At 38.1% G+C, this 25,985-nt stretch overlaps 1 long non-coding RNA gene and 1 pseudogene across 4 annotated transcripts in view; both read left to right on the forward strand.

The window, feature by feature from the left end:
• The first annotated feature begins 742 nt into the window (after positions 1-742).
• LOC118170341 overlaps positions 743-25,985 on the forward strand; it is a 127,254-nt gene continuing 102,011 nt past the window's right edge. For all 4 annotated transcript variants that reach the window (XR_004752666.1, XR_004752667.1, XR_004752664.1 and 1 more), the window contains exon 1: positions 743-883. This is a non-coding gene — a long non-coding RNA (uncharacterized LOC118170341). The remainder of the gene's footprint in view (positions 884-25,985) is intronic.
• Positions 5,236-5,355, forward strand: LOC118170354 (annotated as a pseudogene).

A 25,985-nucleotide genomic window follows, 5' to 3' on the forward strand; every position in this document is an offset into this window, starting at 1 on the left:
TCTGAGATGTTCAATTAACCAGTGTGAAATGCAGCCCCACGGGCTCACCGTGCCCAACGTATCAAATACATACGTAGTTTGCTCTCACTCATGGGAAATGTCAGTGGCATCTTGTAATGAGTGACTGGTGCTTATACAAAGTTATTTTACATTTTATAAAGGATTTAGGCAGTCATTATTATTATTATTTTTTTTTTCTGCATGAAAATCTTAAGACTCGGGCTGTGTGTACCATTTTATCCAGTGTCTTCCACTATTCATCACAAAACAAGTAAGTCCTGATAAAACACAGAAGTTCTGATCATTTAGTATTTATAGGCTGAGAGGGTTTCTTTTAGAACTGACCAAGACCAACAAAATTGTTCAAAAATACTACAGAATTTTGTGGAATCTGAGATATTTACTGAGTTCACCTAAAAGTATTAAGTAACACAGCTTATTCAATTTGTTTATGACTAGGACAGTTTCTGGGGAGATGCATAATCTGTCAGATAACATATATGTGATGCTGTAGGAACACACAGCACTCTAGATAAATGTTTAACTTATTACATCTATAATATAGTATAGGCATGTAAGACTCTCAGGACCAGTCCTAGATACATCTAGGACCTGTTTAGGCTAATTGCTGAGTGCTTTGGAAGAACTGCTGTCACCTGCACCTCGTGGAGGGTGGGCTGGAGCAGGTGGCCACCTATTGAAGAAGGAGGGGTTTGGAGGAGTAGTGGTTTTGTGGGGGGAAGGAAGGAGCTGACCCCAACTGCTTTTTAAGAGTTGTGTTCCTCCTAAAGTTCCTTTTGATAATGGGAGGGAAAATTTGCTGGACTGCCTGCTGGAAGGTGAAGGATGTGTCCTTGCCTGGACATTGCAAGCTTATGCTGAGGTACCTTGTCTCTTTGTAAAATTTCCTTCTTGGCACTTGTTTGTGTTTTTGCACTTTAAAAGGGGATTAAAACAGGTTGTATATTTGTTAGTGATTTAATTGTAAGAGCATGCAGAGCATATCTAAGGAGAGCCAAAAGCTGTCATGTAGGGACAAATGAGAGACAAAGCTTAGCATACTGGAACTAAGTGCTTTATCAACACTGCCAGAACAGCCCATAATTATATACTAAGCAAATAATGTGTGAACAAAAGTATTGAGCCAAGAGGCTCAGTAATGGGGAGCTCCTAGGCTGTGCGATGGGGATCCAGATTCTATTAAGACAAGAAAAACAGAAAAATCCCATGGTCTTTGGACTTGACCTAAACAAATGGAATTTGGGAATATCTCTGTGAATTTCTGAGCTCTTTGTTTTTAATTTAGAGATAGCTGCAGCATGCACTATGCTCTGTCTTTTTCCATGTGTCTCCTTATCTGGGCTCTGTTGTGCAGACAGGATGTCCAGCTGGTAGTTTCTGCATCAAAGGATCAAAAGAGAGCAAGGAAATGGGTGGAATAAGGGAGTTGGATTTGTGGTAGGGGAAACTAACACTTAAACTCTTCTCTTGATTTGTGTGCATCAGTAGCTTACTGATGTATTAAGTCCCGTGTGAATAATGGATTCTTTGTGCAAGTAGCTCTTGCTTCTTGCATTGTTGCATTTAATCTTGCATCCTTGCATTTAATCTGTATTTCTCTTTTTGGGTGTTGTTAGGAAAAGTAGTTGAGGAACTGATATTTCCCTTGTTATATTGCTACTTTTTAGCACAGTTTGGTAAGTAAAAATAGCCACTTCCATATAAAGGTGGTGTGCTAAAAAGATAAGGGGGAACAATGCAATTTCATTGTAACTACTTTACAGAAACTGAAGAAGATGCAATATATAATCTTGTCACCACGTTTTGTCAAAAATTGACTTGGAACTATCATCTTGAAGGCTTTTCTTGTATCTGTTCATACATTACATCTACTTGTTATTAAATTTGACTTTTCTTTCAGAAATATTGCATAGAGGCAAGAGGAAAGAAACAGAAATGAATCAAAAAATCGCTCAATAGCAAAACTAATAAAAAGCTCTTCTTGGACCAAATAAGAGATTACACCTTTTAAATCACCTACTGCTTTCTGTCCTCCCACAGGATTTCTTTTTTCTTTTGATAGAAACTATAAATGATTGAGGTCAGAATTCTGTATTTTTTTTTTAAACAGTTATTTTATCTTTGCTTTAACTTAGATAAAGACTTCTGTTGAATTTTACTAGATCTTCCAAGACTTACTGCAGTAAAAATTACTAATGATGAAAGCTTTCCTCTACCCCTAAAATTGTCTCTAACCTTTCCTTGCCAAAAAGAAAGGCTTGCTGTTGCCAAAAATGTGCTCTTCACCTTGCAGCACACTAAAACAACCCCTGACTTTCATATATTTCACTGTGCTTTCTTATATTAAAGTTCTCTCTAAGGTGGTTTCGCTTGAACCATCATCCAACCCTGAATAAATAAGTAGTAACATGGGATTTAATATCTGGAATATCACTGGTAAGGAGTGAGGGAACAGCTATGCCTCATGATGGCTGAGAGAATAAGCTCTAGCTAATTCAATGGCAAAGGATTTAGGGCTGGGCTCTCTGTGCAGCTGCTGTGTTCATCCTGGGCACCTGTGTGACGAGGGCCTTGTAAGACTTCTCTGGGACTCTGCTCACAGAAACTCTCTTGTAACAAGTTTCATCTCTTTAGAGAGATGCAAACAAAAAGGAAAAAGGTTGTGGAGTGCTGTCATGATGGAGGTAGGCTGGTATTTATAACCCTGCAGACCTGAGCTGCTGTGCCTGTGCAGCTAGTGGTGTAAGCATTAGCTGTTAGTGAATAAATGCTGTAAACTAAATTGATTTGTGTGTGTAAATGTGTTTAAATCAAATCTGTGTTATTACTGTAAGCTGTCAGCACAGAAGCTAATTTGTGCTAAATATTAAGGTGCCAATGAAGATCTAACAACTCAAATTTGTACTTCTATGAATCTCCCTTGCAATTTCCCCGGTGACTTGACTAAGTACCAATTACAGCAAGTCAGCAGAACACTTGTTAGATGTGATAAACTGCATGGCTCGCACCTGTCCTCCAGAACACTACTTACAGACCTTGGCTTACTCACCTCATTTTGAGGTGTGTGAGCCCTGGAAACAGTTTTTCCTTCTAGAGCTAAGGTGTTCTCTGGCTGTGGGGTTTTGGAGAAAAGGGCACAAGCAGGGAGGGCCATAATCTGTAAGCAATCAACCTGAAGTACTGCAGGGAATGTATGTAGCTGGACATCCCAGGGCTTGTTATTTGGATCCTTGTGTGTGTGCTTAAGAGTTGTAGAGAGCTATAGGGTACAAAATGAATAAAATATTTTATGTAGGTTTTATTACTTGCTGTAATTGCTTACAAGAGTGACGAGCCTGGCACTGACCAGAGCCTATTGCATAAAGCCTCTCCCTTGGCACTGCTCCCCTTTCTAAGCAGGGAATGCTCCCACTTTCCCCTTTTTTTAAAGTGTCAGGAGATTAAATGAGCACAGGAGGACTAGTTGTTATCAGGTGTGGTTTATGGGAGGTGCTCAGTTCTTGCAACTGAAGTCGAAGAACAAAGTTTTAATAGTGTGCAGGATACAAAGTATTTACTGCCCTTGGAAGCTTAGATAAAAAGGACAGATCAATTTAATACAAAATACTATCATTAAGGGTTATCTTTACTTCTGTAGACAGACTTCTTAAGAACTCTGAACTTAGTCACGCTGAGAGAATTAATTTGGGCTGAACAAGGGTCTAATATTTCAGTCTGGGAATGCTGTTACTGTACTTTGATATCTAGTGAACTTGTATTTCCTTTACATGAAATTTTTCTCTAACTTACTTCACTGTAATATTTCATCTCAGTGCGCTTGGTTAAAGGCTATGCATATGCTTGTATGGCTGTCCCATGTAGAGTCTAGGTCCCTTGGGTTTGTTGCTACTAGTAAACAAAAATGTTGTTAGATAAGTGTTTCTTTTTCTCTAGGATGTGGAGAAACCCCTTATTAATGCTGCTTTTCCTGAGGGTCTGTCAACACTACAGTTACAAGCCCTGCCCTCAGGCTTCTTCCTTCAGCTCAAGCTGTGATTCGCTGTTCTTTGCGGCTTAAATGCAGTGGAGTTCTGTTGAAATCTGACTTACTCATTTTTGTATTTCGGGGAGCCTGCAGGTAGATCACTACATGTTTAGGTACCCAAATTGAACATCCAGCTGAGGAGAGCAGGCTGTGCTCAGTCGGATGCCACCCCTGGATTTTGAGGCTTAATCCTTCAGACTGTTTTTAAAGATAAATGCAGTTTTTAATTCTCATATTTAACATTTCAAACAATATGGTTGAAGTACTTCAGCTTTGCCAGGAGCTTATTTAAAACCTGCAGGCTCCATCTTTCTCCTCAGTCCTGGCTGAAAACTTAATTGTGAACAACTGCATTTAAAGTTATGCTTTGGAGCTTTGCAATTTTTTTGAGTGGTTAATCACAATCTCCCCACAAACTGATACTTGCTCTCCCTGGCACGACATCTTGGGAATGGCACCTTGAGCAGGATACTGATCTCCAGGACCCGCTCATTCCTCAGGTGTGCTTTTGGCAGAGCTTTGGCTTCAGATTGCTACAGTTCATATTTTTTACCATTCAGTAATATTTTTTAAAAATAAAGGAAATAAAATAGAGCTTGCAGAGGATAACAATAATAACAAAACAGTCTTTAATCCTTGACAAATGCAGATCTGGCCAGAGATCTGGTAGTGGGATTCCTACTGCATGCTGTAGAAACCTCTTGAGCTTGTACCACTGCTTCCTCTCAGCTTGCTGATATCTACTGGTCAAAGGGTTTCTGTTGCTCAGGGAATGCTTTCTTTCAGCCTTATTTGAATTTAAATTTTCTGCTTTACTAAAAGATGATTCTAGCACGTTGGTTGCTGTGCACCTTTCTCTACTGCTTCAGTCCATGTTCTCACAGGGAAGTCGAGCGGACTCCTTCCAGCTGATGGAAGCTGGACTCCTCCAGCTGACTCCTTGCTCTGGTTTGTGCACCCAAAAGGCACGTTTGCTCAGACCTGCTACCAACGATTTCTGGCCTGGAAGATATAATGCATCTTACTCAATGTAGCTGATTGACTGTGCATGGAAATATTAAGTGATGTAGGAAATAGCAAACTATTCAACTCATTATAAGCTTTAAATGGACAGATTTCCCAAACTGTTGAGACTTGCATCTGTAAAACTCAACAAGGAAAATCTGGTAGGATTATTTTTCTGCTCTTTAGCATACGGCCATACCACCCTGACAATGCTTGATCTCGTCTGATCTCAGAAACTAAGCAGTGTCTGTGCCCAGTTAGTACCCAGATGGGAGACCTATGGGGAATACCAGGTGTTGTAGGCTTTTTATGGAATATTCCTTTGGTTGGCTTAGGTCAGTTGCCCTGTTGATGTTTCTTTCTCACTTTTTTTGCTCACTCCCTAGGTGGGTTAGAGAAAGTCCTGGTGCTGTGCCAGCACTTCTCAGCAGCAGACACTACCAGTGTGTAGCTAGAACAACACTGCTGTTCTAGCTACAAGTGCAGAGCGCAGCACTGTATGGGCTGCTGCAGGGAAAGTTAACATCCCAGCCAGACCCAGTACAACAAGTTAAATCAATACACTGGACAGTTCCTTTAGACCTAATAAAGATGAATCTTGAGTTACTGTAGTGTCTTATCTGAGCAAAGGAAGTTATGCAATTTGAGGTATTATGTGAAAAAAGTTCAGTGTCTAGAATTAATTTTTTAATCTACATTAGTAAAATTGGAATCGTTTTGGGTAAGTCATTACTGCTCTCTTCACAAGAGGATACAAAACACCTTCCTGACAAAATCCATTACCTGTGGGTTGACCTTTTCCAGACCATGTACTTATGATGGTGCTTATGAGCACTGTCTGGCAAGGAGAACCTTGGAGACCACTGAAACTTTCCCTTAGGAAAATGAAAGCTCCAACCAATGTATGTTATCCATGAAAATTCCTATTAGAAGAAGAAAATAAATCCTTTATCAGTCAAGGGCAGGGTAGGTAAGACAGTTTCTGAGGTCTCCTATTTTTTAATTAAATCTATAGTGGTTCTTCAACAGGCAAGTTGTGTTGGAGAACCTAAATCTGTACCCTGTCAGTGAAATTAAACAAATCTCCAGGAGTCTAAGGTCATAAACTTGGTAAATTCAGTCATGATAAATGCCTTTATCCATCACATCTTGACTCAGAGAACCAGTGAAATTGTTCATGGTTTGAGCAGTTATTCAATATAAGGAACTAAAACCTATCTAAGTGCTGAAATTGATATACAAGAGAGGTTAAGCCTTGAGTGAATAGCTGCTTCTATTGCAACTCTTTGAGACTGAATTCTTCACCCAAGGACTAGGAATATATTTTAAAGCTGAAAAATCAGTTTTCCTTTTCCACTTTGCTCCCAGGCTTGGTGCAGTACAAAGAACACTTAAGAACTCATTTCTTGGTTACTTTTTGGAATCAAGCCTGACTGCTGTATACAAAGGATTATGACATATTTCTAAAATGTGCATAACTGCCCATTATCTGTTATTTAGGTTAAGCCTGAGATAAACTAGATGAGCATCTCCTCTGATTGCTGGGTAACAGGTAAGACTTCTCACTCAGCCCTCCTCTGTGCTGAGGGCCTGAGCAGGCTTGTAAGATGGGGATCTCCTTCCTAACAAAGGGGTGCTCTTTTCAGGTCACTCTCAGGACATCAGAAAGGTACAGAAAGAGAAGAATAGGATTTTTAGAACAAAACTTAGAAATTGCGGCTTGCTTTACATTTTTCTTCTCAGACTTTCGTATAAGATCTTTGTTTCTCGTAGCCAGCTAAAGCAATGGCTTTAGTGATGGCATTTGCAGGCAGGGCTGTTTCCATTTCAATATTTAAAGTAAAATTAAGGGTTGTAAAGACATCCTATTTTGTATTTCCTTCACCACATAACATTTCCATTTCCCAGGACTCTTGCAAAGGCTCAGTTATTCTGACCCTGATTATTTATTCTGTCTTCCTGGTCCCTCATTGGCCTCATTAAGCCTGCATATATTTACTATGTATTTTCATATTTTTTTTCATTATGTATCTGTAGAGTTACCATCCTTTGTAATGCAGCAAGCCAATGGAAATCTTTATCGTGTGTTTTTTTACATAGTACCTTACTGATTTTCCTCACAAGTTTATAAGCAAAATGAACCATCCAGGGTCAAATCAGTCTCTTTAAGAGCCGCAACTTTCCCAGGATACCATCACAGCTATACCAGTGTTGACTTTGGACTTGTGTTTTTGTTTTTCTTCTCATGCCATTTGTGCAACAGTCTTGGTGTTTTTCTCAACACAGATGTACAAACCTGCCCTCCTATTTGAGCATCACCTGTTGATACATTCAACTCCATCTCTCCTCTCCTCCCTAAGTAAACCCACAAGAAAATGATCCATTTGCCCTTCCTCTAGAAACAATCTTCTGCTACTGATAATGGGGACTGATCCTGCAAACTTTTTTTTTTGTGGTGATCATTTGTGATACCACTGAAGGTTTGTTCCCTGAGTGGCACTGGGATCTTCAAGTGACTCAGTTATCACATTGTATGTGCAATGCTCATCAACACGAGATTTGAAACCCTCAGATGGTGGGTAACCTAAAGGTATACTTTTTTTAAAAAAAAAAGTTCAGAGTACATTTATAATAAAAATATCTATTTTGCTGTAGGTTATCTGCTGTTATGCAGGTAGTTCCATTTCCCAATATCAAAATAATGCATTAATTGTATACTACATTCTCTTTCTCCTCCCTGATGATAAAAGCCCATCAGTGTCATCAGATCCCTGCTGATTTTTCTCATGATCTCAGATCAGTACCAAAGTGATTAATTAGAGTGCTACTTCTGGCTAGCTTTCTTAAAGCATTGTTTTATGTATTGCATGAATATCTGCAAAAATATTTTCTTCCTCAAATGAAGTTATGGATTTAATTTTGTGTTCTTGAAGATGATTTCTATGGCTTTCTGAATGCTTCTGTACCTGATCTCTTCTCTGGTGCTAACCCAGTCCCAGTGTAATATTGGCTGGAATGCAACAATTCCAGCTTGCATTATCTGAGAAACTAGCCCATAGTGGAGTCTTACCTTCATGTTTCTGGGGGTGTTTCCAGTTTGTCAGTCTCTATAGAATTCATCTGAGAACTTGCCCTTGAAAATATTGAAAAATTAGAAAACAATGTTCTGTTTACCATTGTGTAGTGAATTGATATCTTAAATGAATGATGATCCACTGTGGAGATTAGTGATGGCACAGGAGCGTTCTGGGGGAATAATGAGCTGTCTAAATGGTCAGGGAGAAATTTACCTTCATCCTGTCATCTCAGATATACAGGAGAGAAAGGGGAAATAATTTACAACAGGGCTGTATACCTCTTAACACTGTAATATATTAAACTTGTGATGCTGTGACACTAATCACCAAAAATTTCTAGGGCTGTCATAAATTAGATTGTACTGCATCTGATTGGACTCCTTGTGCATTATTCACATCAAAAGGCAATTACATTTTGTGTGGACTTAATCCTACTAGTTTAATGGGGCATGTAAAATATGCCTTGTAATTTGTCCTTTATTAATACTGTATATATGAGTTTTCTGCAAATGGGAAACCATATGAAATAACCTTAGCACCAAAAAAAAAATGAGTTTGGCTTAGTGAAAATTCCTGGCAGATCAAAAGTTAAAGGAACTACTAAAGATGATCTCATACAGAAGAAACAAATGACCTTGGAGAACAGCAGTAGGAATGGGATCAAATTCAACAACACCAAATGCAAAGCAGCGTGTACTGAAGACTGGAGAAAGACTTAGTTTAAGTTAGGATCTCTAATGTAAACAACTCTTGACACCAATGGATGGTGATAAATGCAACTGCGTAATTAATTAGGACAGCCATTTCCCTGCAAGTTGCAGAGGTGCTGGTGCCTGAGGACTGGTGATGCTGCCACAAAAACTTACACAGCACATGGTTTTGAGTACCCAGTGTTTCCCATGTATCCAAGTCAGGTTCTCAGGTGGTATGTTTACACTTGGAGAAGACTAACTTTTTTTTATGCCTAACTGCACACTTTCACTGCTGCCTGTAGAACAGAAAACCGGTAATGAAAAGCTGAAGACAAAAATGGCATATTGAAGATGAGGTGTCTGGGTTGCCAATGATTTCAGGGGTGGACATGAGAAGTCTCATATTTGTACTTCTGTTGATCACTTACTCTTATGTACTCGTTGGAACGCATTAAGCCTTCTACCACGAAAAACTTTTGTCTACACAATAACAAAATGCACTTAAATACTATGTAGAATACTTATTTCCCAATGATTAAATGAACAATTTTTTCTTTTGGAAAGTGGCTAAAACAAATTATTTCCCAACTTTAAGAAAACTTTTGTTAAATATCAGAAGCTTAAAAGGAAAGCTTAAAATCTTTGAATTCATTTCCTGGTTATCAGTATTTTTAACTATGTCTATTTTTAAGAAAAATAAACAAAAAGCAAATAAATTTTACTGACTTCAGTTTGCCAGTAGTATGAGTTTAACCTAAATGTTTTTTTTTTTTTTTTTTTTTTTTTTGGTATCTGTATGTCACATCCTCTAATAAAATTGAGCTTGATGCTAATTAAATGTCATTCAGATTTTTTGTTCTGGTCCAGCCAGAAGCCCCACACATTCTACTAATTCTGTGCAGAGGTAGTAGTAGTCATCAGTCATGTTATATGTCAGATATAATTGGTGAAGAGGAAATGATTGGAATGCATCCTGAAAATGAAGATACTGCTGCTTTGCTCACTACTGTCTGCAGGATTGATGCATGAAAACCGTTATTTCTTCAGTAGTGTCTTAGATACTTCACTGCAAACATTCACAAGAACCTTATTTTTAGCATGTATTTATATCACCTATATATCACATAGTAAAATCTACCTGTATAATCCATCTGTAATAAGTGGGAGACCAACGTTGTTATGTGATGCTATCTTGAGAAACACCTCCAGCTGTTGTATTTCTCATTTCTGTGCAGTTCCACATCCAGAGAATGAATTGAGTTTTTTATTTTTTAAAATACCGGGCAAGATTTTGATCAAGTCTGAGGGTTGAGGGGGAGGGATGAATGATCTGGGACAGTTTAAGAATGGATATTGGAAAAAGCAGAAGTGAACAGGGAATTTTAGACCTTGTCTTAGTCGAGCCACGCTAATTTCAACTGAAAAACTGCATGTACCTAGACCATGAATGGTGTTTTTGGCTATTAATTTCTACAGACGGGATAGTGACCATAACAGCATCAGACGGCAAGCCTAGCCAAGAGGAATTGCATGGGTAGAAATGAGAAGAGCTTGTGGTTTTTAGCAGTGATAAAAGCATCATCCCTCCACTTAACTACTTCAGTTGTGCTCCCCAGGAGTCAAAACTAAGAGAATGCTGGAATAATTATATTTATTTAATGTGTGGAGTTGCTAAGGGGGGTGTCAGCTGGGATGTCAACAGAGGATTTTTTTTAAAATAAAAATTGGCGAACTGAAAGTCAAGTGGTAACATCATGAGTGGACAACAGGTGAACAAAGGTTATAACTGCAAATTGTCTATTAATGACAGGCTCCTGGAATAGATGAAGACGTGGTATCTTCTGATGTTCTGCTGCTTGCTATATTATCTGTATTTGTGGCTTAGAGCAGCATAAATGTGATCTATGTACACAATGAGAAAAGACACGTGGAGTGCCTTTTGTCAAAGGCTTCTTAGCATAATTATTGCTCTAGTTGCCCCCCCCGGAAGGAAGGGGGATGGGAGAGGGCAAAAAGTTTCAGAAACATAGGAAATAATAATCTTGAGATATCAAGCAATATGCTTAGCTAACTAATGTTAAGGTAGTTACCTGTAACTAGAAAATAGTAAAGGAATCTGGGACAACTGGATACCTTTGACCTATCTGCTTCTGGTGTCCATGTTATGAGTTAACAGAAGGACTTGAGTTACAATGTGTTCAATGCCTACCCTCTGAATTGTATTTTTTTCTCTAATGCGGCCTTGTTGGGACTGGAGTGGCTGGAGACATTTGGTTATCTTGCATCCCTAGCTGAGCTGACCAGGCAGTTTCACTGATGCCAGCACAGCTGAGCTGGGCTTCGAGCTCAGTTTGATAAATGCTAAAATCAGGTTGAATTCTACTTTGACAAAATCAATGGCGGAAATTATTTGGCTACAATCTTCACTACACTTAGGCCACTTCATGCTCCTCTGGCTTCGTAAAGGAGGAATTAATTAAGCCATGACTCATTTTAAAGCCTCTCTATGCTGCCAGGATGATAGCGTGGGTTTAGGGTAAATGCAATTTCAGACTAATTGGCTTTAGTGTGAACGAGCATCAGGGCCATCAGCTTGTTTGGAGTGAGTCAATAATGAGAGATGTATGTGAGTGAATCCCAGAGCCTGTTTTAACCACTTTGTAGCTGGAGTAGGATCCTCTATGGAAATGAGTGGTCATCTGCAGTGCTTTGTGTGGGCAAGGGAGAGACAGGGATGAGTCTTTCTGAAGAATATAACCCAGCAGGCACATGGTCGAGTAGTGATAGGGTGAATTTCCTTTTCACTCTGTGCTTTGTTGTAGTGCCCGAGGTGCAAAGTAGGAAGAAATACCATCCCTTGGCAAAGAGTAGAAGGGAAACAAATAATAACCCATGTATTTCAGCATTTTTCAGTTTGCACACTAATGGTTTGCTAAAGTGGTTCTGACTGTACTTTGGACTAATGGGAAATGAAGTTCTTTGCAGGCTTGCAGAGTGTGTTGTGGTGTTTTTTTTTTTTTTTTTTTTTTTTTTTTTTTTTCCCCCCCCCTTCTTCTCTTCACAAAATAACAGCACCAAAGCCCCACAGAAGTTTCTAATTACGACACTTTCCCTTATGTAGTCTGGACCTTTCTCATGGTAGCTCCTATGTGCAATTTGTGAGGTATTTCGGAAGTAAAGCACTAAACCAAATCAACCATTTTATAGCTGTATTGCAGAGTTAAATTGCAGTGGATTGCTGCTACATAACAACACATATATTTTATAAAAATAGCCAGAAATCTATTTCCGTTTAGTGGTTACAATTAAGGGCTTTTCATGAGACAGGTGGAAGAAAAGCTCTTCAATTACCTGGAGGGCTGCAGAAATGCCATTGAACGAATCACTTAATCCTTTTAAGTACAGTCATTTTCTGATTTTTTTTTTTTAAACTTATTTCAGACATTTCCCACCATGTGTGACACATCCAAGAATAAAAGGGAAAGGTTGGCTATAGCCTGCTTTGTGCTCCCTGTCAACCTGTTCCTGAGTAATACTGTTACAGACTTATGTAGTATGCATGTAGCTGTTTATTAAATATGTGCAATGTAATCTTAGGCTTTGTGATGCGTGTTTTTATCGTGAGATTAAACTATTTGCTTCTATGTGCCCACATGTCACTTCTATTGTTTAGTAAGGTATAGCCTGAATTATGGTGTGTATCTAAATGGTGAGAAAGTAATAAGCAAGTAACCTGCAGGAAATCTTGAGGAAATCTCCATTTCCTTGCTTTTCTTCCATGGCTGTTTTATGGTTCAGTTCTTAAGTCAACAGGCAGCTACAATGCCAAAAGCAAGGAGCTGGAGGAAAGGGATACCTTAACTGTTCAGCACTTCTGTAGGTTTTGCCAAGACAAGAGTTTCCATTAAATGTAATATCTCTTTCCTTCTCACTCTTCATGTCTGGCTGTTTAACTGCTGCTGTTGGAAAAATTACAATTGTGCCTGAAGTTGGTATGATCTTGGGAACTGATACCAGATACAGTTAATGAGTAAGGCAGGTTGAAAATTAGGATCATTTTATTGATAATTTGCCTTTGTTTTGCAGTGTTTTTAAACTTGCCTTAGTATGTCTTGCTATGTTTTAAATACTAGTGCTTATTTAAACTAATTCAGATTCAACCCTGACAATGAATATTTCAACATAAGTAGCTCCTTAAAGAGATTCTGCAAATTTTATTGTTTCATGTGATTTAAGATGTGACTTAATGGGAATAAATTATCTGAAGCAGTTCTTTGACAAATGTAATATAGACTCTTTCCCCTTGTTTATAGATCTGCTGCTACAAACCAGAGAAACAAAGAGAAAAGACAAAATAACATATCTTTATTAACAGAAACTTCAGGTGGTGTTTTCTGTGCTTTCTAAGCTATGGGGTAGTCAGCAATTCTAGAGCAGATATTAAAAAATAATTTCACTCTAACTACAAAAGCATACTCGATAATTCTAGATAATAGAGGATCCATTCCTAACAAGAGAAGAACAATGTTTTAGTTGTTTAATATTCAGTAATGAGAAATTCCCAGATTAGTCTTCAGTTTCTGTGAGTAGGTAGCGTCTACTACGAACCAGAAGTTAAACCAGGTGAGAAAAATCTTTTCAAGCTTTCCGAGCTTAAAGCTACAGGGAGGTGCTACTTGACTTCCTTCATAAAGGAAGCAATAAATTCATTTTACTCATAGAATGGTGAAATAAAGCACACAAGTGGCCATGCCTGAAAATTGTGTACATCTAGAAATGAGATTTTATCTAGAGCTGTTTTGCCACTTCTACTGAAGCAGTAGTTCCTGCTTCAGCTATGGATTTTTTTAAAACAGTGAGAAGTACATAAAAATAAACATCCTAACATGAATTGCATGCAGAAGAAAAATAGGCTATCTCTTTCCCCTTACAAAACAGTAATCCATTTTTGTTCAACTATAGACTGTTACAGGAATGACGAAGTTACAAAATGCTGTTCATTGGACTTTTCTGAAACACCAAAAAAGAAAACAGCTGCCTGTTGAGATACAGTAAACACTGAGCACTTTATTTTTCATATGTTAATATGCAGTTAATATCTGTTTAGCAAAGCTATCTTAAAAGATGTTCTGGGACTTTGACTTATCTGCCTATATTTCTTAAGTCAGATGCTTTTGGGTTCAAGAAAAAGTCTAAGTCAAACTTGATTTTTAGTTAAACTAAATTGGACTTTGAAAATAAAATTCTAAAATATGTTTATTTTGTGCTTTGTTTCATGTCCTTACATGCCAACTTTTAGATCTACATGCATGCATTTCTGGAGGGAATGCTATTTTATTCACTTCCTGAAATGAAGATGAATGACAATTTATATTTTGTGAAAATATTGTGAAAGCAGGAAGGGTATGTATGAGCAGTTTTCTTAAACAAAATGTATTTGGATTTCTGCTCCATTGTGCCTTTTGTTGGCCAATGCTTGCTGAATGACCCACTAATATTTATATGGGTGTTTGGAGCATGAACAGAATACCTGTTTTCTATAACTTAAATGTCTGATTAATACCAGTATTTTCTAAAGAGTATACAAAAAGAGTGACTTCACTTGTGAGTCCCAAAGACAATTTTTTCTATATGTAAGAGTAGCTGAGGACTCGAGAGGAAGATGTCCAACACCCTGCACACACCTACTAGATTTTTTTTGTCACTGGGGCAGAGTCTGCATATTCCCTTGGTAATCTTTTAGAAATATAGTCAGTTCAGAAAGCTCAATCCAGGGTTTAGCTGTCAAACATCCATAACATGTAGAATCTACCAGCCCAGATATCTCCATTGTTGTCAAAGGAAAGAAAAAATAAGCTTATCACATTTGTGTTCTGCTTACCACTAAACACTTAAGGTTTTGTACAGTTGCTCATCTGCTCAAAGGTGCTGCTCTAACTGATAACAAAAGATGTATCTTTTCTCCTCAGTGCCTTACAGTCTCGCAGGGTTACATGGCATAATACTTTTTCATACATCCTCACTGCAGTTCTAGGGAATTTGACTTTTTAGGAGATTTGGTTAGTATTGACTTAACTTCATCTACATGCACCGTCACCTACTTGTGGCACCTGTCCTGCATGTTATCCTCCAAAGCAAGCCTAGAAGTTATCTGGGTGAATGACAAAGTGCATTATTGTTTTCTGAAAGGTGACCTCTTTGAGGAAGTAAGGATGAGAGGGCTTTTGGGAGTTGGTGTTCTGAAGAGACACGGGAGAGCAGTGCTGTGTGGGACAGCTATGTTGTATTTCCCTTGTGAGTGCTTTATGTGTATGCAGTGATGGAGGAGGAGGAAAGCCAGAGCACATGATTGTCAGAATATAAACAAGCTGTTTTCCCTTTTCTCTTTATATTTTTAAATCAGGTTTGTGTCACACCAATATGACAGTTATCGTTCTCTTTGTGCTTTGAAGTAGATCAATAGGTTTGTTATTGGGTCAAGACAAAGGACTCGACAGCCTAGAAAACAAATTACTTCTATTTTTTCTCCTATTCAAGCTTCCTCTGTCACAGAAGTTTTTAGCTGTAGAATACATATATTTTTTTGTCTTTGTCATCAAGCTCTTTTGGTGTCAAAATATCTAGAAAGGATAAAATGCCTATTTATCTCTATCCTGTTCTGTAGCATCTTTGGATTCAGCTTGTCTTCACAGTAATATTTTGTATGTTGCAGGGATGATGCTATCTTCTTGTCTAACAATTGACTCCTTCAGAAAGGACGACTGTTCATTTGGGAACAGCTATCATAATAACAGCAGTAATACTAATAAGCCCTTACTTCAACATCATAGCAGCCAGATGTGCTTTTATTGAAGGAGAATTCTTAATCTCTATAGTGGGAAAGATATTTTCTATGTCTCCTTTATATGGAAGGCATGAGTGGAAAGAGATTACATCAGAAATCATCCATTTTGTCATGATACTGACTTTCATTTTCCATGGGGTCTTTTTAAGATGTGTATTTTACAGTCCGTGTCAAAGACCAGTTTAGGTCAAGACTTACTGCACACAGATGAACTATTAACAGACTTCTGAAAAGGGGCATTTGAGGCTTCTGTAAACATACATTGTGTGAAGAGTACTTCTGGAAAGCCCATACCCGATGAGTTTCTTGGTCTCTAGTTTCATTATATCACTTCTGCTCCCCTTTCAAGCAGCTCTTTCAATGTATGCTTTGGAGCTTTGAGGTGCCACAGTATGCAAGTGCCATCACCACCCCAGTCTCCTTCCCAAACCACAATGGTGTTGAAGTTGCAGAGTATCAGATTTGAGCATCTGTCTTCATTGTAGCACAGTGGTCCATTTTTTTTTTTTTTTTTTTTTTCCCTGATATTTAATCCTGTTGTTTTTTAGAGGTTGCTTCCTGTAAAGTGGTGAAAGAAAGCAAAACTTAATGGTGTACTCCAGTGCCTTGGTCAAAACCACTAAATGGGGAAAGTTGATGTTTGAAGAAAGCCTTGGAGAGAATGAGGGTATTTGCTTCCCAGAACTGCAGTTTCCCTGGGATGAGGGGTGTGTGTGTGTGACCAAAAACTGACTCCCAAATATGTTTGGTGCCTTAGTTTGACTCGCCAGATATTGCTTCTAATTTGAGGACAGTTTTGCGGATGAGCCCACAGTGTGAGACTGAACTCTGAACTTGTTTGAGCTGAGAAGTCTAACTTTTTTTTCCCCAATTTGATCACCGCTGAAGTGAGCGGTAAAATTCCTTTCCTTCCAGCAAAGGGAATGTGGTAGGCTGAGAGTACTTCTGCCTGTGAGTAATAATGTTTGTGAAACTGAATTTTCATTGGGGTATGTATGTGGATTTTAACCACACTATTCTTGGGATTCCATGAGCAAAAGACGGGGAATACAAGCCTTGTAATATTGCATTAATTTTTAGGACTAATAGCAGGTATTGCCATTACGTATATCACTCATCCCAACATTCTACACGCTTTCATGTGACATGTATTTGCTCCCTGTCTCTAGGGAATTTAAATTCTAGGTTTCAGGAATGTACTAAAGGGAACTACTCCTATTTATGTGGAACATAAATCACTGTGCCACTTATGACTTTCCTATAACTGTGCAAGTATGAAAAAAAAAAATCAAATATCCTCTTCTAAAAGGAGAGCTGTATTAATTTAATTTCAGTGCTGCATTTTTTTTTTTTTTTTTTTTTGTCCTGGTATATCACACTTCCTTCCCCTTACTCATGCTTTTATTTTATGGACTGTGAAAACTCTGAGGACCCCAGTAACTGTTTGGTAGCTGTCAAGCAACACACGGTGGTATTTCATATATGGTGAGGTGCATCAGTATCATGCTTGGAAGATCAGCTTGATAAAGGGGACACCAAGTAGAAATGTTGCACAGATGTTCTGAGACTTCAATTTTTGAAATTCGTGGACCAGGAGTTTGATTATATTCTGAAATCAGTGAAGCAAAGAGTAAATATAAAGCTCTGTGACCAGAAGTCCCTGCAGCAGAGAGATGCTGTGTTAAATCCTATATTTAGAGCCACAGTGGTACAGAAATCTGCTACCAAAGCATGATCTGTAGAAGCTGCTGCTTGCTTCTGGAGGGACCATCTGTAACATCCCAACGCCTCGAGCAGGGTGGAAGTTTTGTTTTTCAGTGTCTCTGCCATGGCTGGAGCAGGAGACTCTTCCTTTCTCCTTCCACGCATTGTGTGCACAGGATTTCTATGACTGAAGTGTATCTGTTCTTTCTGTATTTGAAACTGTTGTTCATTTAACCATGACAAATAAACAGCTTAAATCTCTGAAGAGACTATTCAAGTTCAGAGCACGTACAAACCTTATTTAAGCAACTTGTAGATATAGACACATCACCAACTGCAGTTGTATTATCCCACAATGAATTATTGCAACACTGATAAAAAGGTTTTGGATCAATTTTGGATTAAACAAATTAAAAATAACTTTGATCTAATACAAACTAGCAGAACCACAATGTCTGATTGAGGGCTGGATAGTATTAGGCAATGTGGTTCTTGTGCTCTGCTTTCACTCTGTCTAGAGATTTCACACAAGCTTCTCCAACCCTTCATGCCCTACCTGTTGCTTTAGGTTTTAAAACATGGTCTATTAAATCTTAGGTTTTCTGTATGTGTGTTTCCTCCATGCTTCCTGCCCTCAACAGTTAATCACAGTCTAATGTGTGGCTTTGGTCACTGCTCTTGAAATCTTGATAGCAAATGTTCCTAGTTTTAAATGTCATCCCTGGAAGGTCATTGTTTGTGACTGAGTTAGCATTGGGCTGGTGTTGGTGACCAAATTCCTTCACGAAGGTGGCACCAACTTCTCACTCAGTGTGTGGGAAACTGGCTGTCTTACAACTTGTTGGCTCCAGCCAAAGTGGCGTTATTTGATGAAGAGTTTTAACAGAAAAGGGTTGTCAAATATCAGAGGAGATCAAAAAATTGTATTTGGCTTTGTTAGTGGGACCCTGTGCATCACAGCTGCAGGCTGTGGGAAATGTCTTTCTGATCATTCAGAAAGGTGTCAGCAGTGACAGGTACTTCTGGAAGCCTACTGAGGGTTGTATCAGTTTTAGCTCTGTAGCACCTAAGTCTTACTTGGTTCGTCTCACACAGAAGTTGTTATGTGCATCTTCATGGACAAGCTGTCCTTCCTCCATGTTGCTCCCAGCAGATCATAATGAAAATAGTACTGAATATTTCCTCTGGCATTACAAATATTTAAATTCACCTTCCTTTGATGTTACGTTAGCTTTCCTGGAAACATGATGTTAACATAGAACAATAAGCACTGCAAATTAAATACCCATTAAGGTCACATTGTCAATTCAAAATTACTGAAGAACCAAAGTCCCATGTAATTGAATTATACTTTTTTTTTTTTCTTTTTTTTTTTTTTTTTTCTGGCTTTCATTTTGTTATTGGTGGAGAGAACTTGCAATTATTTTATTCTTTTTTTTTTTTTTTTTACAAGGGAAGTACTCCTTGTGACACCTGTCACTACATAATTTAATGACATGAATACAAAGTTAGTGTGATAAAAGATTAATTGGATTAAATAAAAATAGAAAAGTGATAGTGCTCTTTGCTCTTTCCACCCTCTTTGAGTTACAGACTTTTCTAAATTACATTTACAATTCTAGATGTTGAGAATGTTCTTAAACTGGTAAGTTAGTGTTTTTGTTGTTGTGAGGAAGTTCTTAAAGTCTATTTTTATATTGACTGAACAACAGCTCTGTAGCTAGTCTTGAGCACTTGTTTAACTTGTGTGCAGCAAGGCAAGGGCTTGAAATATGTTGCCTATGTTAGTGCCCTGAAATGATCATTCTAGTTTTAGTAATGAGATTGGAGCTTAGGTGATGTTAATATATGAAAAATGTTTTAAATAAAGTTTACATACAAATATTTAAGTTCAGATAACTATAAATCATATATAACATAAATGAATGTAGTGATTGGTTGAGAGAGGTAGTCTAAGAACACAGCCCACTGACTTTATCTGTATGTGTAAAGAATATACTAGGTATGAATTCACATGTGAATTTTGGGGATGGAAGAAGAAGAGAGCCAAGGCTTGTGATTTGGTGTCTTCTGTGGAAATTGAAAGGAAGAGACCTTGAACACCTGCTGGGACTGGTTGAATGGCTGAGGAGGGATGCTGTCACAAGTGACTGCTTTATCTTGCTGATGTTAGGGATGATCCAGAATTTGTGAATTATTTGGAGGGCTGTGACCGCTAACAGATTAAAATAGAAGAAGGGTCGCATATTTTGGAGATGAAAAAGTTTGGCAGCTATCATTGTGTATTAGGTGATTTGGTATATAGGCATTGGTTGTGGAAAAGGAAGACTTTCAGAAGAAGCTAATACTTTTAGTCATGAATGATATTTCCAAACCACACAGAATAGAGATAAGGATATTAGCAGCATGTGTACAACAAAAAACACTTGTGCCTAACTTCCTACTTCTGACTAAATAGTACTGAAATGTCTGAGGTTAAACATGCCTTAGTGCCTTTTCTGCCACTAAAATCAGTGCTTGAAAACAACAGGTAAATTCTGGCCTGTGGGCATTTAAACTTTTAAATTTAAATTAAGTTACAATTATTCTTCTGCAAATACAGAATAATACTTTCTTTCTATCTTTCTACTCTAGCAATATTAAATTATTGCATTGCATGAAATTGCTGTGGTTTAGCAGATATTTGCAGTAGGTTGGTTCATATAAATGCACAGCACTCACAGCACTCTCATCCTTCTGGCTGCTTGGTGTTGCTTTTAATGCTTATTTTCTTTCTAAGGAAAAGAAAAAGTGGTTGTGAAGCTGTGGTGGGAATCATGAAATTAGAGCCGTGTAATGCCTTTAGTCTGCTGTCAATTAGTCTCTCTGATACAAAACCGTGATGAATCCCATGGTGTCTTTTCCCTGTTGAGCAAAATAAGATTAATTTTCAGTTTGCAGGCCGGCAGATGCCCCTTCTGGTCTAAGGGAATAACAAAAGATGTCAACCCATGTGTCAAACTAAAATAGAAAGCAGAAAAAAAGCTGTAAAGGAAAAAATCCCCAAGAAAGATATATTTCTGGTTGAATGTAACTGAGTTAAGACGTAGGAAATATTTAATAAGACTGAAGTGTTTAGTACAGACCCATCATACCAGACTCTTTGCAATTCATCTACCTCACATTTAGGTGTTGCCTCTTATTGAGGAGAAAAAGGAAATAACAAAGCTCAGAAAATACCACTGGGCAGAGAAAAAGAAAAATACTCTTTTAAAGGTAGAAAAACCCCAGTGAATCCCAGAGTGAGGTAAGCATAGGTGGTCTGAAGAAGCCTTTGAGGAGTCAGAGGGGTAGCGGGGTGGGAACTGAACTTGGGGATGATGCAGGGCAGGGAGGCATCCCAGTGGAGGCACTAACCCCGTTAGTTTGAGAGGTCGATTGCTACTTGGTCATGGGGAATCCTTTCAAGCATGCAGCAGTTTTAAGCAAGGAGGTAAACAAAACAGGATAAAGAGCAGTCAGCTCTGATAACAGTAAAAAGCGAGTGGTGTTTTACTTCTGAGACAGCCTGGTACGACTGTTCTGATTATTGAATTAATTATTAATGCTTTCAGAAATGAAATTCTTTTTTTTTTTAAAAAAAACATAGATTTCTGTGGGGAGCCCTTTCCTTTCTCCTACAACAACATACAAGATGTCCTGGGATGTACTTGTCCACTGTTCTATTTGTTATTTTTAGGATGAAGGAACGTGTGTATTCAGCAATTCATTTAAGGAAGTTAGGTGCTTGAGAGATTCCCCTTTACTAATAAATCTTATTTAAAATTACAGAAATATATATTTATTTCTCTAAATAATTTAATTTTAGGGTCAATTTCTAAGCAGGCTGGCTTAAATGCAAAAAGTAGATATATATTCATGACAGAGCAAACACTGGGGTAGGTGATCATATCCTCACTTACATGACGTAAGTGTGTGGAGGTATACAGCTGTCTATGTATTAGTGAGAAAGGCTCTGATTGTTAGCAAGGGCTTAATTGATGCTGCCAGTACCTTTGACTCTGTGACAGGAGTTAGTTGACAGGCAATATCCTAACCTTAGCTATCTGCTGTTTGAGAAGCTCAGGTGATATTGAAAGTCAGAAATGGGATGTGGCCATGACTCATTTCCAAAATGAAGCATGGATTCTGTTTTGAAGAAAACATGTTTAATACTGGCTTGAACACTCCTCTATTTGGCCAGAAATCCTGTGTTTATTGAGGGTGAAATTCATCCATGTTCTGTGAACTATGAGCTCCAAATAAAGCTTCAGTGAGCTTTTAATGTGGGTTATATCATATGCTGGCTTTCCTGTATAAGGATGAGTTTCTCCTTGGAAAAAAAAGAAGGCTGAGAGCAGAGTAAAATAATGATGGATGAAATGAAACTGGGCTATCAGAAGAAATGGCACACAAATCCAATTTGGGTCAGTAAAATGTGGATACATATTTTCTATTATATGCTCTTTCAAATAAAGTACAGTTACAACAGGAAATCAATGAAAAATAAAAATTGCATATAGGACAAACTGCTTTAAAAAAAATGTCTGTACTTTCCTGTTCAAACTGAAAGGTGAATGCAACAGCAGGATAATCTGTGGGTTTTATATCTTTAGACAGAGGAAGGGAGGAAGCAAACCTATTGCTGTTTAGGCACTATCTATGACTCTATCCTTGTTTTTTTGGCAGTGTGCCTGTCCTGATTTTACAGTGAATGCAGAAGCAAGTTGTGCATAAATGGTTCTTTATGCTATTTTTTGTCTTTTTTTTTAAATTATTTTTATTTTATTTTCAAACTAGACTTAAGTTGTTTATTTTTTGTGGCATGAATGTCACCAATATGCGGATGTATCTGATGCTTGCACCATACCTGCAAGTAATCTTATTCTGCTGCCAGTGCTTGTTGTTTTTGTATTGGTCCCATAGATGTGTGGGGCTAATTACATGGTGTTAACCCTAAAACAATTCATGTGTCTCTTCTGACTAGATGTTAAACTCTTCAGATATAGCCCTCATTTATAACCAACATAAAATAGCTGGTGGAAATAAGAAAGGTGCTTAGCATATGAGATGTTTGGTTCTTCTGCTCCTTTCTATTATATATAAATGGCACTTCATTCTTTTTAATGCAAAGATTTTTTTTTTTAATATATCAGAAAGCTGAGTATTTTTTTTCTTATTTTATTGGTAGTTCCTGTGAGGAAACAATAGGATTCAGATGCCAGTGTTAAATGTCTAACTTTGTAGATAAAAAGGATTTATGTTTGGTTACTTTTCTACACCAAAACAAAAGAAATCTTGAAAATGCAGCAGCCTTCTGAGAAGGTACTGCAGAAGGACTGCAGTTTGAAGATCGGCTTTCCTCTATATCTTACTAGAAAATATCTTCCTCTTTGCTCTGAGTGTTCTTGCCAACAACCTTCATAGTTTTCCCCACGCTCCTTAGATATGCTGCTTTGTATTTCTGTTACATTTACAGTATTAAAAAATAAAATCCCCCTCCTGCTCCTCTTTTTTTTTCATTTCTGTTTGAATCCCTAGTGGCCTATTACATGTGGTAGAGTAGCTCTCACTTGAGCTGCTGGCGCTATATGAAGAACTTCTGAAGTTCCTTTTGATTTCTCCCTGGTTCCCAGTATTTCAGTTCAATGTCTCAGTCTGAGTGATTGTGACTCTGGAGAAGATCATTCAAGCCAACTGGACAGGAAGTTCTACTGCATGTTGAACCAGTTCATGAATACTCTCCCACTTTCCCTTTTTCTACCTTTCTATTTAAGGGGCTTTTTTAAAAATCAAAACCCAGCCAGTAGAACTGCACTGCCTCTATTAAACAATTGAATTTTCAAGATTATGACTCTGGTGCTTAAGATGGCTCTGTGGTTTTGAGATGGTAATTATTCAGCAGAAACCTTTGTAGCTTTCAAGTGCATGAAATTCTTCAAGCTATAAAATTGCAAGTTTTACATGAAATATAAAGTGGAGACTCTTTGTGGATAGTGACCCTTACCGTTTTCCCTCTTCGTTTATTTTGCTTGTATTGGGGAATGCTTAGACTTCAATATTCATATAAGAGTATTCATTAATCAGAAAATTATCTGAATACTGGAAAAGCTTATTGATTAAGGAGTTCTTATTGAATCTATTTCTGTACTAATATTTTTCAGTTGGCTAGAAATCTCTGCCTAATCATATTCAATGGTATTTCTTTGGTTAACTGACATTGATTCAATTACATTGTCGGTTCTGCTCTAGTATTTCCAAGAGCTTTGGGCCTCTCCTGGGATGCTGTGTTATCAGCTCTGCTTGCTCAGCAAGTTGGTCTTGAGTTTAAATGTTGCTGTGTCTTTTTTTTTTTTGCTTTTACTTGTGTGGATCTATGAGCAGTAACAAATAAAACCTGAATCTAACCTATGGGACCCAGAAGTGCTTCTCAGTTGCTGGTTGCCAGTATGTGCCTTGGTGAAGCCTCAGCCTGAAGGTGAGGTAAGAGGTAAGTACAGATCATCCCATCATGCAGTGTTTTCAGAGGAATTGCAAGCAGATGGATAGAAGAGAACTGGGTGTGACTGGGATATTGTCAAGTAAACAAGCTGAGGTGTAACTTAGAGGGAAGTGTGCGCACAGTCCTTGAAACAAAAAACACTTAACAGAAGCAACGATAATTTTGAAAGGAAAAATAACATTAAAGAAAACCCTGTCTTAGCATCCTTTTCAGGTGTAGAAGTTGTGAGCTTTTTGCTGTTTTGCCTGCCTGGTTCTTCAGTTTCTGTGCTTCTGTCGTATATGTACATAACTGAATGTTGATGCTGTGCTCCAAGAAGGCTGCTGTCAGTGTGTATTTTCTGTTGTACCCACTGCTGTGGAAGCTGGCTGTTGGGCCTGTGCATGACTAGACCATACCTTACTGTAGTTTTTTTCTTCTGTTACTTTATTTTAAAAGGCTTAAGTATACCTGCACTTCAAGCATTTCACAGCCACTTCGATCAATAGTGGTTCAGTATCAATTCACTGAATTTGGTGCAGAGAGGTGTTTTCCTCTGAGCACCCAGTGATATGATGCTCTTTTATCTGTCTTCCAAAGTGGTATTGGACTTTTGCTGCTTGCTTTATGAGGATGAAGTGGACAAAGGTACCATTATCAGTTGTTTTATTTTTCTTCTCCTTTCTATCCAATTCAGAAGATGTTTCATGTTACTTCAGTTATATCAGGCAGGATTTTCCTCATGACATGTCTTGTTTTATCCCTTTTAGAGGGGCTATTAGCCCCATCCAGTGCTGGATGACTTATGTATCAGTAACTTTTCTGTTCTTCCTTATGGAATTAATGAAGTTACAAAACGTAAGCAGTCGTTACATTGATATCCTTGGGTTAGGATCGCTGTCTTGGTCTGTGACTCACCCCCATGCTGAGTCTGGAGGAGCACAGGGCTGTACAGAGTTGCTTTGGTATGCAGTCAGAAAGGACTTTGTAAAGGTTTGACTAAAGGTTTCCTACACCTTGTGAGCAGCAGGGTTTTCTTCTGAACTTTTTTGCTGTACCTGCAGAAAACCCAATTTCTAGTGCAGGCTGCAGTGTGAGGGGGGCAGGCCCATCAACAGGTCCTGACCTAGAAACACCTCAGATTTTGTCTGGTTTGGTGATTTTTCCCTTTGAATAGTGACCTATTTCCATTCCATTTGCTGAAAGAATGTGCTTTCACGTTGAACATACCAGTACTTTTTATTGCTGGAAGAGGAAGGAAAAATAAAAATAGATAACTGGTTTTAAGTACTTCTGGTTTTATTTATACTTTAACTTTTAATTCAATTTACTTTAAGAACAGTATAGCTTTAGGCTAGATACTATTTTGCTCACAGCGGCAGATTGTTGTGGGCAATTACTCAGGGCAGCAGTTAATTATGAATACTTACAGGCCTGAGTTATGGAAATACAATAATTCAGGTCTCTTGTGTCTGCAGTTCTATGGAAGTGTTACTAAGCAAAATACTTTATTCAGCAACTTTTTCCATGCATGTGTGGGAGCTGAAACATGGCTTGTGTACTGTTAGAGAGGGATAAAGGTATGTTCCGTGTCTCTAGCTAACAGCAGCACCTGCAGCCTAAAGTAGAAAATGTGTTTGCATGGAAAATATGAAAAAACATCATGGAAGTCTTTTAAGTTCTCTTTCTGTAGTTGTCTTTTAGTGGCTCCAGCCTTGAAGAAGCTCTCACTTAGAGTGCTGAAGCACCATCTTCTCCATGCTTACAAAGAGATGCTTAGAGATGGGAATTAAGGTGAAGACCGATTTTCCTTTTACCTCATCCTCAAGATATTTTCCTGAGACTGGTGAGAGACTGAAGGATTTCTTTGGACTTGAAATCAAGCTCTGCTGAGAGCAGTTGTTGGGAGAGTAGAATTCAAGCTGAGAGATGAGTATTCCTGTCTATGACAAGCTTTCAGGCACAGGTTGCTTTTCCTAGCTATTTGCTCTGCACAGACTAAATTCTTCTTTATGCTAAGAAAGATGTGATGAAATGCCATAAATCCTCATGAAAACTGTGCCTCCTGAGCTAGATAAATAACAGCACACTTGTGGCACATGCTTCTGTGAGACCACAA

The sequence above is a fragment of the Oxyura jamaicensis genome, chromosome 7 (genome assembly GCF_011077185.1).
Source record: "Oxyura jamaicensis isolate SHBP4307 breed ruddy duck chromosome 7, BPBGC_Ojam_1.0, whole genome shotgun sequence".
Classification (NCBI taxonomy): Eukaryota; Metazoa; Chordata; class Aves; order Anseriformes; family Anatidae; genus Oxyura; species Oxyura jamaicensis.